The sequence below is a fragment of the Eurosta solidaginis genome, chromosome 2 (assembly GCF_040869045.1).
Source record: "Eurosta solidaginis isolate ZX-2024a chromosome 2, ASM4086904v1, whole genome shotgun sequence".
NCBI classification, from domain to species: Eukaryota; Metazoa; Arthropoda; class Insecta; order Diptera; family Tephritidae; genus Eurosta; species Eurosta solidaginis.
The window spans coordinates 248,291,041-248,308,864 of record NC_090320.1 but is presented as its reverse complement, the minus strand read 5'-3'; positions in this window follow the sequence as shown (position 1 = coordinate 248,308,864).

The window sequence follows — 17,824 nt, the reverse complement described above, 5'->3', positions numbered from 1 at the left end:
TTAGCTTGTTATGGCACTTTAGTATGAGGCAAATAATGCAAAAGTGGTGAATAAAGTAGCTCTCGAGTTAACGTCAGACTTTGAAAGTGGTGCATTTTTAAAAAGCGGTACCAATGATTATATTTCGGGAGCAGCCGCATTTGGCCATAGCCTAGAAGATTTGTGTTGCATTATTTACACTTTTATTAAAAATTGCATACAAGAACTAAACACGGGGAAATGGATCGGCTCTGGTATAATTCATAGCCAGTTTGTTAAAAGGCAGAACTATAATGGCGGAATAGGGGGAGCAACAGCTCAGAGAAAGGTGAGAAGGGGTACACTGAAGAATTCAATAGAAGCGTTTAGAAGCCTCATCCCAAGGGGCTTAGAATATTCCTGCGGTAGGTATACCCGTCGTAAAAAGTGACTAAAATCCACAGACCTAGAAATTTCGATGGGGTCATTTCACATCGGGATGGTCGGGCTTGTACCTAGCGTTACCTGCATGTCGTTACCACGCTCATCAGGGGGAGTACCGCTGCTGCTTTCAGACAGAGCTAAGTACCTTAGGATAGTTTCGGACAGCAAGCTATCTTCAAAGTTTAATATAGAGGAAGACTTCGGATGCCTTGTACTGTTATCGAAGGGCAATTGGCCAACGCTGTGCGTTCTCTCCAAGGGTGATAGATTGGCTATACGATGTAGTGATTAAGTCGAATTCCTAGATGGCATTCTGGCCTGGAGGAGAACACTAGGCCCTTCTTCCACACTGAAAAGTTCGGAAGCAGTGCAGCGATTGACTGAGGTTGTAATAAGCGAAGCTCTTCGTACTAAGCTTACACTGGCACTTAAATCAATGGGGAAATGGCTGGAGCTCGAGCGACACTACGGCTTCGCAACGCAGGATGTAATCTTGTAAAATACGTGTGCTCCTGCATTTTGACCGAGTTCGACTTCATTCCCGGCTCGACACACCACTGTGCATTGCCTTCCGTCGTGCTCATTTTAAATTTTCCCTACAAATTGGCGAGACCGGACCTGCATGTTTTATGCCGACTCCGAACGGTGTCACTGCCAAATCACTTCCGAGGAAAAAACTTGTTTCAAAATTTTTGATGTAACTTTGCCCGATAGTTGAACCCAGGGTCCACGGTGTGGTAGACGAAGCACGCTACCACCACATCACGGCAGCCGTTAGTTAGTAACTGCAGCGCCTTCGGGGTGGGCGTCCTCCCATCAAGGCTATCAAGAATGCGATGCAAGGAATGCTATCCGTCGCTGCTCAGATAGTCAGGCGGCTATCAAAGCGCTAAATTCTGCCGCTGCGAGGTCGAGGACCTAAAGGGATTGTTTGACCTCACTTATGGTGCCCTCTTAATACTTTTTGATACAAATTATCTGGGTACCAGGGCAACAGGATATCCCTGCCTGATCCTCTGGCCCGAGCAAGCACTGTCAAACTGAACAAATCTGCCAATCGAGATTTTGCGATTCCGCTAGTTACTTGCTTTCTGCTTCTGAACAGCAAAGGATCATAAAACATCCTAAGAACTTCTCCCTTCAAATATTCCAAGCATTATCTTATCTTTATCCGACACGTCTCATTATGGTGAGCGTTTTATCAATATCATGATTTTGCTTTTATTGGGTCATACATATTTTAGAGAACATAAATTAAGATCAGATGAACTAAAAAGTTCAACATTTTCAAAAAAGATCGCGCGACGGCGTTCAATGTAGAACACCTTAGCCAGTGTTGCAGTGGCCCCAGAACTAGAAAAACGATGTTCAAATTACTGCAAGCTTGCGCATATTTCACACTGAATGAAATTACTTGAGTAAAGTCAACAAATTGGGTTTGTTGTTCTTAAATTAACACACTTTCGGTAAAATTTACCGCATTTAGGTCAATTCAACAGAGTTGTTGTCAAAATAACTAATGTGGGTAATAATTTCAAAAGAAGTTAAACTGTCATTTCAACAGCGTCATTTCCACGGTCTCGAGTTAAAAACATTCTGTAAAAAGTACAAACTCTCAATCATTCAATCTGATTCTTCTGTTCAAGGAACTGCTTTCGTTGGTCATTTCAACAGAAAACCACTGTCACCGCTATGCTACTGCATCAGCTAATTTTAAAGAGAAATTTACGCTCACTACGCTCACTAGTTTTCTCTTATATATGACCGTGGTGCCACAGAAATGTCTGTCATATCAACAACCCTCACTGTTATTCTAAAGTTGACGGAAATCTGTTACATTAACAGTTTCCTATGTCATTCTTAGGGCGACAGTAATTGTTAAATAAACAAAGCTATGGCTTACGTATGATGAAGATTTTTTATTTTGTATATTGAAACAGTCCTTCCAAAATCAGCAATTTGTGCGCAGTTGACTCAGTTGCTATTTACGATTGATACAAATTGGTGGAAATTTCGGTTGAGTTGATTCCGTCTATCTTACCAGCAATTTTTCTTTCATCGCAGACAAGAGCGCACAGTCTTCTTCCATAGCCGACCTAAAATTGTTTCACATTGAAGCTATGACCATGTAGTTTCACTCTCTCTGGCTTAAACCATCAACAACTTTAGATTTATGATAGCACCACAAAAATACCTCATAATTTACTACCCACTTAAGTAAACTCAGCTATAACGTGAATCAATATTCTTGGCACAAAAAAAATGGAAGATAATTAAATTATTTCAATTGCTATAAAATATTTGCAAATATACATTTTTAAAGCCATAAAACAGCTTCGCATCAGAGCGACAAGTCAGAGGCTTACCTCTCCATATGCACCTTCTGCGCATGCGCAAATAAATCCAAACAAATGTGTTCAGTATTGACCATACGCGCTTAAATAGTATGTATACAGCCTCCATTTTGGCTTAAGAATAAAAGCACACAATTTATGATCAAACGCTTAAATGTTGTACAAATTTTGCATTGTGGCATACGCCTTATTAGCTCAAATCGTATATGCAATAGCAAAAGGGAGCGCGGCTTCTACTACAAGGACGTCATACAGTCTGTTGAGGAGACACACGCAATTTGTTTTAAACTCGATTTAGCAGAGGAACTTTCACATGCTGCTTCTCTAATCGTTCGACTTTATTTGACCAAAAAAGGCTGACAAGCCACAGCAACAAAGCTGGAGTGACCTGAATTGGCAGGCTGGTCAGCGAGTGTACGAGAATTATGGCCGCACATTAATACGCTGTCAACACACTCATTTGTAGTAAGAAGCGTAAACTTAGGCTTAACTTTTGGGCAGCTAAAATTCTTGCGCGCTTAAAAACTTTGTTGGAAGTCGCGGCTGTGTGCGTTTGCTTGACTTTATGGAGGTGATCGTTCAAGCAGTCAAATATTTTGTTGATTTGGATTTGTGCGTTTGGTGTATGGGAGGGATGATATTAGGTCAACGGCCATAACGTCAATTGATCTTATGTCCACTTTAAATGGCCACAAAGTCAATTGATACTTTAAAAGTATGAAATGATTACAACGTCAAATTTCAAATGGAATCAATATCAACGATTTTGACAATATTTCCATCCAGCTTTTCTGAAATGAACATAAAGCCAACTTTTTTTTTCAAATGGTCATAAAGTCCATTATTTTGTTTCTCACCTCTGCGCACTAAAATTTTAACAACAGTTATGTTTTATTGTTTTCGCTATATTTTTCTTCAGTCGAATGAAAAGAGAATTGTTTTTATTTAAAATTTTTTGGATATGACATTCTCTTGCCCTTATTTTGGGAACATTCTAGTGAAATATCGGATAAAGGGGGTCTTCTGAGATAAAAAAGAACTGAATCAAATAAAAGTTGAAAATAAAATTGAAAAAAAAATCGCTATATATGGTAGTGGCATTTTTCCCGAAATGGTCGCAAGGTCAAAAGGAAATTTCCCAAATGCCCATAAAGTCAAATAAAGAAAGGTCATAAAGTCAATTGATCCTATGAACATCTGGAATCACTTTAAGGGCAATCGCTCTTAGCGTCATTTGAAATGGTCATAAGTTCAATTGACCTTTTGGCCGTTGACCTTATGTCACCGCAACCTGTGTATGCCTTTAAGTTGACTGTGTCTTCTTCCTACACATCTCACGGCTTTGTGGCACATGTTGCACAATTTGCATTCCTAACCACTAATGATCGCTCATAATTTTAACGCACAAATCGTTTGACATTTTTATATTCCTCGATGTTTATTATTCATACCAAAATTATACATCCTACCCTACCTTCTTCGCCTGCATCGTAAAATTCCAGCGCCATGTTGCAAGTGTTGATGGGTTCGACTGTTTATCCCTGTCGTGTTATTATTGATTAGCTTGAAATTTTTTCACTTGTTTTGCTTGTTGCGCACCCGTGTTTTAACATCGCCTCCGTGTCTCCGTGTCTGCCTGTTTTGGGTTCATGTTTGCCTTACGGCTTTCTGCGCTTAACGACATTTGCGTTTCGTTAAATTTGTGTTGCCTTACATTTGTTGATTTTCTTTTATTCTTTTATTCGACATACCTTTTCTTGAATTTGTGGCTGCTAATTTTTGCAATCTTCCCCAGCCACCTACTCTTCTTGCCTACTTCGCAGCTGAAGTGATTATTGTGGCTTATGTCACTCGCAGCAGGTGGCTTTCGTTCTGTCCTTACTGCCAAGCCTGGTATGTTGGTGTCTCCTTCGCTGACAATGATTGCTGGCGCTTTCATGGTTGTTTTGGCTTCCTACCTTCTTTCTACCTGTTTTTGTGGTTGATCAATTTATGATAGTGATATATGTTATTGAAAGTTTTCTTTGTGATTCAATGTAGGGATTATGATGAATCACTGTTTTGCATTTGATAATGATTGAGATCGCTGATTTTTCATTAGGCTAAACCTCTCATAGTTTCAATTGAATTTTGATTTGTTTTCAGTCGTAAAAGTATTCAAAGGCATACAGCTGCATGAGAGGCTGCGTTCAATCTCGTCATTTCATGAATTTGCCGAATCCACCAATTGATTCCTATCCAACCACGAAACGCACTCTGCCGAGACAGGTCACAGTAACTCCAACTTAATTCCCCGCCGCCGCCGAAACATTTCCACACATCCAGACTCATTTTACACCAGTAGGCTGTAGATAGGCCAACCCCTCTTTTGCGAGAATGATCGTGTATTGTAAATGCCTTTATCCGAACACTACAATGGTAAAATCCAACATACCCCATGCTCAGCACAATTCGGCTCTAAAAAAGTAGTTGGATAGGTTCTGCTCATACAAAATCGACAACAATATTAGATTGGTCGGTTCGAAAAAAATTAAAAAGCAAACAAGTTTCAAAAACTGCATCAGTTCCAAAGAATCATAAGTCAATTATCGGTTCCAAGAAAGTTATAGAAAAGCGACCTGATTCAAATATATTATCGGTTCCAAAATTTCTAAGAAAGGGTGTTTTCGAACTAACCGCTGAGATCGGTTGACTTTCCACTAAGGCGTCAGTAAGAAAATATTATGATTGAAGCACAGTTACTTTATTTTAGGGGTGGATAGGATATTGCCCTATCTATACACAAGTCAAGCATAAGGATATCGATGATTTACTTTCTCACACTCCATAGACATGGAGCAAGAGGGGTTTTGCCAAGCTTTCAACAATTTCAAGGATCAGACTTCCCAATGGTCCAGCTCCTTCTCGCAGCTTACTTCGAAATGGCATTAAAGAATGGCACAGCCCGCTATCAGAAAAACGTGTAATGTAGACTTCCTATAAGCAGTTAAAGGTCGAAATCGAGCATTTCCACCACAACGGCAAGTCAAAATGGTTCAGATAAAAAAACTCAGATAGAACAACTTAGGAAGGCTAAGTTCGGGTGTAACCGAACATTACATACTCAGCTGAGAGCTTTGGAAACAAAATAAGGGAAAAACACCATGTAGGAAAATGAACCTAGGGTAACCCTGGAATGTCTTTGTATGCGGTGGGTAACAAATGGAAGGTATTAAAGAGTATTTTAAAAGGGAGTGGGCCATAATTCTATAGGTGGACGCCTTTTCGAGATATCGCCATAAAGGTGGACCAGAGGTGACTCTAGAATGCGTTTTTACGATATGGGTATCAAAGGTGTTATTGAGCATTTTAAGAGGGAGTGGGCATTAGGTCTATAGGTGGACGCCTTTTCGAGATATCGCCATTAGGGTGGGCAGGGGTGACTCTAGAATGTTTGTACGATATGGATATCAAACGAAAGGTGTTACTGAGCATTTTAAGAGGGAGTGGACATTAGATCTATAGGTGAACGCCTTTTCGAGATATCGCCATTAGGGTGGGCCAGGGGTGACTCTAGAATGTTTGTACGATATGGCTATCAAACGAAAGGTGTTACTGAGCATTTTAAGAGGGAGTGGGCATTAGGTCTATAGGTGGACGCCTTTTCGAGATATCGCCATTAGGGTGGGCCAGGGGTGACTCTAGAATGTGTTTGTACGATATGGATATCAAATTAAAGGTTTTAATGAGGGTTTTAAAGCGAGTGGCCCTTAGATATATATGTGAAGGCGTTCTCGCGATATCGACCAAAATGTGGACCAGGTGATCCAGAAAATCATCTGTCGGGTACTGCTAATTTGTTTATATATGCAATACCACTAACAGTATTCCTGCCAAGATTCCAAGGGCTGTTGATTTCGCCTTGTAGAACTTTTTCATTTTCTTCTACTCAATATGGTAGGTGTCACACCCATTTTACAAAGTTTTTTCCAACGTTATATTTTGCGTCAATAAACCAATCCAGTTACCATGTTTCATCCCTTTTTCGTATTTGGTATAGAATTATGGCATTTTTTTCATTTTTCGTAATTTTCGAAATCGAAAAAGTGGGCGTGGTCATAGTCGGATTTCGGCCATTTTTTGTACCAAGATAAAGTGAGTTCAGATAAGTACGTGGGCTAAGTTTAGTAAAGATATGTCGGTTTTTGCTCAAGTTATTGTGTTAACGGCCGAGCGGAAGGACAGACGGTGGACTGTGTATAAAAACTGGGCGTGGCTTCCACCGATTTCGCCCATTTTCACAGAGAACAGTTACCGTCATAGAATCTATGCCCCTACCAAATTTGAGAAGGATTGGTAAATTTTTGTTCGACTTATGGCATTAAAAGTATTCTAGACAAACTAAATGAAAATGGGCGGAGCCACGCCCATTTTGAAATTTTCTTTTATTTTTGTATTTTGTTGTATCATATCATTACTGGAGTTGAATTTTGACTTAATTTACTTATATATAGTAAAGATATTAAATTTTTTGTTAAAATTTGAATTTAAAAAAAAATTTTTTTAAAAAGTGGGCGTGTTCTTTATCCAATTTTGCTACTTTTTATTTAGCACATATATAGTAATAGTAGTAACGTTCCTGCCAAATTTCATCATGATATCTTCAACGACTGCCAATTACAGCTTGCAAAACTTTTAAATTACCTTCTTGTAAAAGTGTGCGGTGCCACGCCCATTGTCCAAATTCTTACCAATTTTCTATTCTGCGTCATAACGTCAACCCATCTACCAAGTTTCATCGCTTTAACCGCCTTTGGCAATGAATTATCGCATTTTTCGGTTTTTCGAAATTTTCGATATCGAAAAAGTGGGCGTGGTTATAGTCCGATATCGTTCATTTTAAATAGCGATCTGAGATGAGTGCCCAGGAATCTACGTACCAAATTTCATCCAGATACCTTAAAATTTACTCAAGTTATCGTGTTAACGGGCAGACGGACGGGCGGACGGACGGACGGACATGGCTCAATCAAATTTTTTTTCGATACTGATGATTTTGATATATGGAAGTCTATATCTATCTCGATTCCTTTATACCTGTACAACCAACCGTTATCCAATCAAAGTTAATATACTCTGTGAGCTCTGCTTAACTGAGTATAATAATGACAAGAAGAGAGTGGAATTACATATATGACTTCTAGATTGGATTAGTAATTTCTCACAAATCATACCTAGAAAATTTCATTTCAACCGAAATGGTTTTAAATTTTTCACATGATGTGCTAATGTAAATGATCTTCTTTATTTAACTATATTTGGTAGCAGCTTTTAACTGTATTAACAATAATAAAATCATCAACCTGCAGACAATGTCGCCTGCTCTATAAGAAATTAAAAGGGCTAACATCACAACCGCCGATGCAGATCAGTTGCATGTCCAGACATACTTACATAAATATCTCGGTGCCTGTACCCTTGTAAGCTCAGCGGCCGTCTTTAAACTATCATTCGAGGTGATACATACATGCATACCCTTACCTTGGAAGTGATTACCTCCGGCAACAATCAACATACGTACGAACTAAATAAATGCAATATTTAATTCTACAACAAAATTATTTGTACCACTTTGACTACCTTAAACTGACGTACATACATATATAGTATATGCAATAGGATGGGTCGATTTGTGGGGAGGCAAAAAAGTCGCCCATTGCTCTGTGAAAATCATATTCTAGGGATCAAAATAAGAAACTTTGCCGAAGGAACCATACCTCTAAAACGAATTCTGATGTTTGTATGGTGAACCCCCAGGGGGGTTCCAGGGGTTGTGCCACTGGCATCGGTGGGTCGGGCCTCCAAAGTTAGTGGGGGTCGGTCATACATTTGGACTCGATTGGAGGACTCTAAATAGGTCAAATTGGGATTTTTCAAAATTTGCCTCTACCAAAAGTTCGACCCAAATTGGGGGACACCAGAATTCGTTTTAGAGGTATGGTTCCTTCGGCAAAGTTTCTTATTTTGATCCCTAGAATACGATTTTCACAGAGCAATGAGCGATTTTTAAATCGACCCGCCCTAATATGTATATATGCATATGCGCAAATATCTTAACTACACCCAACAATGCAGTCGTAACGTCATAAACAATGCTCACATAGTAGTTGCAAAAATGCTTTACAAACACATCACATCACAGCACGTCACATCACAAAGTCGCTATGTCGCCCGTCACATCATCAAAATTGCCAACATACCAGAGATTACCAACTGTCAGTCGAATGTCATGCTTGTGGAACATACGTCATCCAAAGTGTTGAACTAATTTAACAGCTGTTGAAAAAACAAAAACAACACGCGATATAACAACAAACGCTTGTTTTTGTTTATAGTAAGTACTATGATACTCGTGTGAGTATATTTATATTGCAATCATCTCTTCATCGAACAAGCAAACTGTCTCAAGAATTGCAAGCACACATGTACTTACTGAGTTACGTACCGCATACAGGGTGCACAAAATTCGCTTAGAACATTTTGTTTTTCGATCTACATATATATTGCAATTGAAGGCACCAAGCGAGATCAAATATTCTTTCACCTGCCTCTCTCAACTAAGTTGAGTTCTCCATTCGCACAATATGACCTAGTCAACGAAGACTTTGAGCAGTCGGCATAACGGACAGAACCATAAATCTTCCGGAGAATTTTTCTCTCGAGTACTTCTCTCGACACCTTCCAGTTTCGAGCTATACATCAGTACAGGTATTATGAACGATTTGTAGAGCGTGATTTTTGTTCGTTAAGTGAATAATGTCCTCCACATCCATGTTACAATGAAAAATAGCGCTATCTAGGAGCGGATAGGATGAGGATACAGTTTTAATTGCTAATTTCATTTTATTATTTAACCGTAACCTAAACTGTCACCTTTACTAAGCAGTCAACGTAATTAAAAGCCATAATTGGGACACTTATTGGGACCATAACTGTAATTAAAATGGTAGTTATGATCTAAACCGTTCCTGTGATCGCAAAAGTAACCATGACCTGAACCATAACTGTCACAGAAATCAATGGCCCTCCCTGTAACCATAACGGGGACCGTAGCCACAACCTTAACCAATCTCTGGCCATGGCCGTAACCGTAAATGAGACGGTAACCGTAACCATAACTAGTAAATACCAAATATATGACGGTAATCGTAACCAGAGCTGTGACCAAATATCGTGCCGTAACTCAAGCCGTAGTTGTAAGCACAAACGTTACCGTGATTTGAACCGTGAACGTAACTGAGACCTTAATCGAAACTGTTACCGCAAAAATAACTTTAACTGTCTCCATAGCCGTAACAATCTGTGAAAACGTCGCCGTAACTGTCACCAAAACTTACGTCGTCAGCATGCTCATTATTATAATCAACAATTCATATGTCTTCTGCTTTTTGCTCCTATTCGTATCTTCATCTTTCTTCATCTTTTCTGTTCCGTCTCAGTTTCCATTCTTCTTTCCTCTTCATTTCGTTTGTCTATCTCCTTCATTGTATTTACTCGTTTCGTTTATTTGATTTATATTCACTCTCTGAGTCTTTCCCTAAGTATCTCTGGCTGTCACCGTAACCATAGCTATGATCAAATCTCTGGTCTTGACATAGCTGTTACCGAAACAGTAGCGAAGGTAACCGTAATTTGGACGGTAACCGTAACCATAGCTGTGATCGTAATCATGATGTTAGCCGTAATTCTAAACGTAAACATAACCGTGTTGACTCTTAATACACTGCAGAACGTAATGGTAACCTTAACCAATTCGAAACCATAATCGAAAGACTAATCGTTAATTCGTTCCATCTTTTCACCATTTCTATCGTCGTTTACTTCATTTCTCTTCACCTTTACTGCTCCATAAATAGTATTTCCCTCACTCCTTTCAATTTACTTTAGCTTTTGAAGGGCTAGCTTTTTTTGTTGCAATATCGTTTCCTTGTGCTACTAATTCGGTTTGTATTCACTCTCTGAGTCTTCGTCTCCACTCATATGAGCTCACCGATGGGCTCATACATAAAAAATTGCGAACAAATCAATTGATGCCCCTTTAACTGTTACTTGGAAATATTTTCTGTATCCATCCACGCCCTATTCCGTGAAGAAAGATATTTATACTTCAAAAATTCGAGTAGTTATCGACTGCTGAGTGGAACGTCACCCAGTGTCGGCTACCGTTCCAAAAATGCCCTATCTCAGAAAGCTTTGGGAAAATGTCCTGCCTCAGAACTTTATTCAAAAATGCTCTATCTGAGCATAAAATTAATATATTTTGCCGTGAGAAAGGGCGTTTATAAAACTAATTCTTAATTTAGGCGTTTTTGAAACAAATCTTGAGAAAGCACGTTTTTGAAAAATATTGACACACCCAGTATTCCCCTCTTCAGCCTCACACACACATAATCAATCACATACAAAAGAATATGGATTTGCCAAGTTTCAAAGAAAAACATCACGAATAGTAGCACAATTAAAATATCTACTTCCATCTCCCAACATTGCCACTGTCAGTGCCATAGCAACACTTACATACCTATGAACACATATATATATATATATATATATATATATATATATATATATATATATGTAGATCGCAGAAATAAGCCAACAACAGCAACAAGAAAGTTATTGCAATACAATTAACTGCACATTTAAAACATAATTATCGCGTTGCAACAACCGCTCGACCATTATCGGGCGGCCGTCGGCTGTCGGCAAATATTGTTACAACGTAGCGTGATCACATAGCTATTGTTGTAATCCATCGTCTACAGCAGGTATGATAAATGGATTTTTTCATTTTGTACCAAACGAGGAAAAAAATGTACCAAATCATCCAAAAATGTACCAAAAGTTTTCGGATGCGAATTTGAACCAAACTAGAATTATATTCTGTTTCTTTATCCAAAAACTGTTTTTAGTCAGGATACTCTTTGAGTTCTTTAAATACCTCAGTTGACAAAAAGCTTTTTTTTCGTATCTATATTATGACAACTACTGTTAGCTGATTTCATCGAGTCTTTAGTTTTTATTAAATTCGAAACTGTGTTTATTTGAAGTATATTTCTGCGCTTAGTTTTAATTAAATTTTGTAAGGAAATATATAGTGGATACAATATTACCTTTGTGTTTAAAGTGACGATGGTGATCCTGGGCGTTGTGAACTGCTTGGCGGTCTATCATAAAAGAGGCCGGTTGTCCCGTTGATGACAACCGCTAAGCCGCGAAAAAGTCTTCTGGTATTAAGGAGGGGAAAAGCCAACACACACAACCACCCCCACATATACGTGCATGGGTGCTGACAACCTGCACACACACGTGCATGTGTATGAAACGCATGCATTTGCATGCATGCACACAAATGCGGCGTGAGTGTGGGTGGCTGGAAATATTATTAAAATGTTAGGGAGAGGCGCCATCAATGGGGTAAAAGTTAGGCATTGGGCCTAAACATTAGCTGATCTCAATTCTGCCCAAAAGCTGCATATATTAAATTCTTAAATTTTTTAAGGCTCTCATTCTCTGCTAAAGCTCTAAATTCGGAATTAATTTTCTTCTATTTTATCAAATTCAGATTTCGGAAACAAGTCCATAATTAAAGGCACAATATTATTTGATTCGCCGCTTACAATACTTTCTGGTGAAAGCTTCGCAGCCCATAACAAATTTTTATCATTTAAATTTACTTTCTTTAATAAATTACTACAAATTTGTATATAAAATTGTTTAGCACAGCTCCTAAATATGTGTGCGTCATCTTTTTCGAAAAGGTTGTTTGATAGAATAATATTCACATTAACACCGCAGTAAACTTCATCTGGAGTTAGGTGGTTCACGTCTGAATCAATATCAGATTTTTTTATAAATTTTCAATTTGATAATAACCCACCCAGCATTTTTTGAAATTATTGATCATATTAGAGTCTTTTTCGAGTCTCCAGCATGATCAAAATAAGCATATATGCGCTCATTTTCTGATCAGAAAAGACTCCCTCGTCGGGAGAAAATGGTACCCTACGCGCGTCCACACTTTGTGAAACTCTTTTAACCTATATTTCTAATCAGTATTTAGTCTTCTTCGAGTCATATTTACCATCATTTATGAGTCTTGTGGGAATAATTTTTAAGTGTGTTTTAAAGCTTTTGCGATTCTTTCTCGAGACATTTAAGAGTCTATTTGGAATCTTATTTTAATCGTTTTTTGTGATCGCTTTACATTTTGTTGTTGGTTTTTCAATAAATCATATTTCACTCATAAGATGGAGTCGATTTCGAGTCTTCTTTTGATCGCAGAATTGATTAAAGAGTTTTTAGTCGTCAAAAGGAGTCGAAAATGTCTCAAATCTCTCATCTCCATATGCTATGTGGGAAGAAGTAAATGTATGCGAATATCTTCAGACTGCATTTCTATATCACATTATTTATTTCATTTAAAATATAAGAAAGAAATGTAAAATATACTTTATAAATAGAACTTTGAAAAATTTCAGATATAAGATTAATATTTTGATTACTGCCTTTATTTAAATAATAATTGAGGGTATCCCATTGCTCAAGAATTGTGTCTATGACTGCTTGTCTAGAAGGCCACCTTGTGGCGGCGTACTTTAGTATAACATGCATTTCTATACCGAAATGTTTTTGAAAACTCTGAAAGTCTGCCCTCCTATCGGGAATTTATCCAAAAATGATAGTTTACGTCTTTTAAAAATTTATCAATTTTGTTGGGGAATACATTACAAGCGGCCATTGAAGCTAAATTTAAAATGTGACAAAGACATCCATTTACATGCGGATTTGGAACAACTTTCTTCAGCCTTGCTTGCCCTCCGCTTTTTGCTGCCATCATAACCGAGCAATTGTCGGCAGTGAAACCAATCATTTTTTCCAGTGGTATTGAATGGTCTTTCAAACATTTAATATTGACATTAAAAACACCATCGGTGCTACTATCGGCCAAACGCATCAAATCTAAAAATCTATCAATGCACTTTTTATCAAAAATTCGAATCGCAAATGCCAAATTTTTTGATATACATATATAAGTCGTTTCATTTATTATTAGAGATTAATAACTCTTCTGACAAAATGTAATTATGGATTTATAATTTTCTGGCCCTGTTATTTGAGTTATTATTTTCTTTGCTTTAATTCTATTGATGCCAAATTTGTTCACAATTTTATAATCAGTTTTGCTATTTTTCATAAGCATATTTAAATGATCCATAATTGCAAATGGCAAATTGTGCTCGGCAACAAAACAACTTAACTATCTATATATTTTCTTCGAAAAATTTTAAATTTTTTTGTACATTCAGAGCTGCTTTGCAAATGACTTGAAGTGTAGTGCGGTGTTTTACAAAATTGTACCAAATTAGAGATATACGCCGCCGATTAGCTACGTTTTTCGCACGCTGCCGCCGAATGTCAAAAATATCGGCGCGTTACTATATTTTCTACTCTTTTAAGACTGTCTAGGCCATTTATTGTGCATCTCGAAAATTGGTCCGATATGGTCGAAAGGGGTATCAAGGCATGTGCATCACTGCCAGTTATAAAAATCTAATTGCGAAATTTAACACTTTCTAACCGTTCAAAAGTTATTTGAGAAAACAGGCGCTTTCAATGCCAGCTTAACATGGATTTCGTATCACCGAATTCACCAAGTTATTAAAACAAAACACTTAAAGAAAAGCTATATAATAAATTAAAATGCTCACTTCGCATAATTTTTTGAAAAAATTAATGAAGAACAATGAATTTAAATAAAGTGTCCCAAGGCTAACATATTTTCAACTTTTCCTCAAATTGATAAAAAAACAAGTTACCCCAAGTTGCCGAATTTGATATCCCGATTGGCTGAAAGAATAAGTGAAATCAGTGATGCAAAATCATTTAGTAGGCTTCAGTGGTTTAAATTCTCTTTTGAAATGATTATCAGCTCATACTTAAGTTGCATATACTTACATATCTTCAACACGTATGAGAAGGGTTTGAAAAATCACTTTATTTGCTGAACTATAAAATAGCGTCTGAAATCTTAATTTTTATTTTCACACTTCATCATTCAACGCCCAAGTCTCTCGGTTTTACATTTCCTAAAGTCGGCGGCCCTATCGCCAGCTAGTCCCTTGGAGTGAATCACATTGGATATAGCCTATCAACCATGTTTAAATATGACCAACACGTAACGGTTTCTGTTACAAATGTGAATACGTAGGTACGTTTTTTAACCTGGTTAGGCTTTGTCCTTCGCAAGAACACTCAAAGTGGTGAAGCAAAATCTTTCTCAAGATAGTCGAACAAAAGACCGGGTGTTCTACTAACCTAACTTAGGGGATAGTCGAACTAGTCTGAAAACTGAAGGCGGTTATCCATAATGAGCTCTTATACCGTAAGGCCGGAAACGAAGAGTATTGAGGTCAATATATCGAACACAAACGTCTGCAATTTTTGGTGTACATTTTAAGACTTATCCACGGTCCTTGTAAAATTTAAATATGTATATGCGCCAAGGATTATACGATTTTCACCCATATGTTACACAATGATGTCCACTTAGACTGCTAATGATTTCGAATAGTTACCTCCTAACGTTTCAATGTGTTTTTTCAATTAAGAAAAAATTTATCATAACAATAATAATGATAAAAAATTATTGTTAGGCCTTGAGCTCGATTCGAACCCGCGATCTTACAATTCAGTAGGCCGATATAACAACAAAAAAAGAGTTACTCCCCAAATTTTTTGAACGATCCACGAGATTTTGAGGCAAAAACCTCGGATCTTTCCGAAATGGCCGAAACGTCGATTTCCTTAAATACATAGAAGCAAAACCTTTCCCAATAGTATTTTTTTAAATTTTCGCTTTACAAGCCTCTCAGATCTTCATCCGCAAGTTAATGATATTGTTCCAGATCGTCAAAAATACCATTGATGTCAGCAGTATGTTTCCATATTCATTAGTTGTGGACAATGTGATACTTTGAAGTCCAGCGATTCAAGTCAGAGGTTTACGCCGATCACATTTTCGGCGCGGGCCACGCCGCCGCCGCCGGTATATAATAGAACCTACGCCGCCGCCGCCGATTAAGTGACCGGCGTAAACCTCTATACCAAATATGTCAATGTAGTAGCAACGTACTTTCGGGAAGCGAAATGTACCAAAAAAAGTACAAATGTACCATTATTATCATAACTGGTCTACAGTGGCACAGCTACTAGCAACAGCGATTGCTTGCGAATCAACTTTATGTTGTTGTTGCTTTAGTTTTCAGGCAGCAATAGCAATTTGTTGCACGAGCATGTTTTTGACGATCTCGTCCATGGCCAACAGCCTGCGCGGCGACGAACAACAACACACCAAATGTTGTGCATACAACATGCCAAATTATTGCGATTAACATTATCCACCAACGCACACATATGCACATATTTCATATATATATTTGTATGTAATTTTGTTGAGAGATATTACAAAAATCTAGTGCGCTGATCGTGGCGTTGATCATATTGTAATTAGAAATTGTTGTGCATAATTGCAATTGTAAATGAAATGTGCGCGGACAGCAGTAGCTGAGAATAAACAGAACAACAACAAATACTACATACCAAATCGCCAAGCACATCAATTACATTTTGAGTTCTTGGTTTGCAATATTTCCTTGGCAGCGAAAATTTATAATTTTGTTCCGTGTTACAAACACTTTGCATGACACTAATTGAAAGTTATTCAAACATATGTATGTATGTATGTAGTTACAACTAAACATACATACATACATACATAATTTTCGATGAAATAAACACATGATTGAAATAGTATTCAAGCAAAGGAATAAAATGAAACCGTAGCTGTCAAATATAATGTTAAATTGAATGATGAGTTAATAAAAAATATGTATACCTTCGCTGCAACTCAAATTTATTCGTTTATTTATTTATTTAATTCATTCAGTCTAAAAGTACATGCATGAAAATAAATAAACAGAATTGAATTGCATATCCCTCTTCCGATTTATCTTTATCTGCCTCTTCCCATTGTTAATAGTTTAACACGTGACCTAACATTTACTCCTCCTTTTACTTCTCTTCTCTAACTCCTCTACGTTACCCTGCTCAGTTCCTACCGCATTATTTCGGTCTTCGTTTTATTCTGCACTCTTTAACCCCTCCCCTTCACCTTTTCTTCTTTTATTTTTTTTCTTCATTTCTCCCTTTCCTTGCCACTAGTCTTTCACTATTATCCTTGCTTCCCCACCTTTCCATTTTTCTGCTTCCCACTTTTCCTTCTCATCCCTCACAATTTCCATCTCCCTGCCTGGCCCTTTCCTTTTCTCTTTCGATTTGCCTCCCTTTCTTCCATCACTCTTCTCCCTTTTCCGGCACTTTACCCACGTCTTCGTATATCTTATTCACCTTTGTCTTCCCTTCTCCTAGTCATCTTCTTATTCCACACTTTTTTCCTCGCTGTTTCTTATATCTCTTTCTCTTCACTTCCTCCCTCGTTCCATCTCTTTTTTCTCCCCATTTTTCTTACAGGTTCGTTCTCGTGCCTGTTTCGTTTATTTTTTCTACCCTAATTTCACTTTCATGCTCTCTTTACTCCCTCTCTCCCATTTTTTTCCATTTCCTTTTTACCTCCAACTTATTTTTAAGTGCTTACCTACATACCCACATTTTAAAAGATAGTCCCATTTCTTCCCGCTCTCTCTTCCCTCACTTCCTCCTCCCCCAAGTTAAGTAAGTTGGACTGGGTGGCCAATAAAGACCTCACATAGACTAAATGTGTTCGTAGTGTTGCCAGAATTTTTTTGACTAAAAAAATAAAATAAATGTAAGGCGCGATAACCTCCGAAGAGATCTAAGGCCGAGCTTCTCTTCCAATTTGCGTCGTGCTCCTCTTGATTTTCCCTACAAATTGGCCGGACGGGACCTACATGTTTTATGCCGACTCCGAACGGCATCTGCAAGGCAGATGAGTTTTCACTGAGAGCTTTTCATGGCAGAAATACACCCAGAAATACACTGCCGAGGGG